The sequence below is a fragment of the Adiantum capillus-veneris genome, chromosome 8 (genome assembly GCF_014529385.1).
Source record: "Adiantum capillus-veneris isolate H3 chromosome 8, ASM1452938v2, whole genome shotgun sequence".
Classification (NCBI taxonomy): domain Eukaryota; kingdom Viridiplantae; phylum Streptophyta; class Polypodiopsida; order Polypodiales; family Pteridaceae; genus Adiantum; species Adiantum capillus-veneris.
The window spans coordinates 71,698,265-71,699,689 of NC_140938.1; the positions used below are offsets into that span (position 1 = coordinate 71,698,265).

Genomic DNA, 1,425 nt, shown 5'->3' on the forward strand with positions numbered 1-1,425 from the left:
CATGAGCTCATACAACGCCTAGATGACCTAGAGAAACTTGATGAAACAAGAATGAAAGCTGTCATAGGCATCTACGCGCAAAAGCGTAGAATGAAGGAGTTCCATGACAAGCACTTGATAACGAAAGAATTTCAGAAAGGTGATTATGTGCTTGTCTACAAACTCAAACAAAAAACCAAGAAATTGAAGAAGCGAGGCATGGGACCCTATTTGATTACAGATATATCATCTAGCGGGGCCATCAAACTTGCCACATTAGAGGGAGAGGAGATGCCTAATTGGATTAGTGGATGCAGGTTAAAGAAATATCATCTCCCGCTAACTCCAGAAATGCTTGAGAGGGTGCATGCAGCTGGTTGTCAAAAAGCTACATCCAAATTTATCAAAGAAGAAGCTCAAGAAGAAGCACGGCTTCGACAACTCAAACGAAAGCAGCAGCAACATGGATTCAACAAGCAAAAGTGGACTCACATGTATCAGATTACTCCTTTTGATCTGGATGATGAAGATGTTGATCCTTGCATTCCGATTGAAGTGACCCTAGATAAAGTTCCAACCTATGCCTTAGTGGATTCAGGAGCTCATTACAACTACGTCACATACAGTTTCTTTAATCAGATGACAGGTGTTCAGTTAGTGTCGGAATTTCACTGCTGTGAAGCCTTCAATAATGCAATTATCATAACCAAAGGCTGGGCGGAGATACCCTTGTATATCAATGGCCTGCTGTGCACTCATCAATTTCATGTGTGCGATGTTGTACCAAAGATGATTATTCCCCCATCATATTTGGTACAACCTGGCAAAGGAGATACAACGCTTATTTGCATTGGTCAGGTTACCAAATGTACTTTCAAGCAGAGGGAAAGGTCAGCAAAGTGTTTTTTGCAAGCGAGGAGGAGGTCCCTCATCAGCAACTACGAGAAAACAATCAGAAATTCCTTCCTCCACCACCTGCGCCTATTTCAGCAACTGTACAACCGTCACAGCCAAAGGAAACTGCTGATGCTGCATGTCAGGTCAGCATTGAAGAACTAGTGTCACAACCTGCACTTCCTCACACAAAAAAAAGGCCTCAACATAAATCCGGAATTCCACAGTTACCTCGCCCAACATACAAGCAAGTTTGGCGGCCAAAACAATCAAATCCACAGTCTCCACCGCCAAAGCCTAGCCAACAACTTGTCTGGAAAGCGAAGCCACCACTAGTGCCCAACACATCGACAACATCCAACAAATATCAGTGGACTCCAATCAAACTTTCTAATGTCATTACTCCTATACAGAAAACCAAGCAGGTCTGGCGGCCCAAGCAACCCAAGCCAACAGTTGCTCAACCCCCGCTGCCAAAAGGCAACCACACGGAAATCACAGCTACTTGACAATCCAAACAGTACACCCGAGCCCACCCACCGCCCAGGCAAA

The 1,425-nt window shown here is 44.4% G+C and overlaps 1 pseudogene; it reads left to right on the forward strand.

The window, feature by feature from the left end:
• The first annotated feature begins 471 nt into the window (after window positions 1-471).
• Window positions 472-1,209, forward strand: LOC147452351 (uncharacterized; annotated as a pseudogene).
• Window positions 1,210-1,425: the final 216 nt, after the last annotated feature.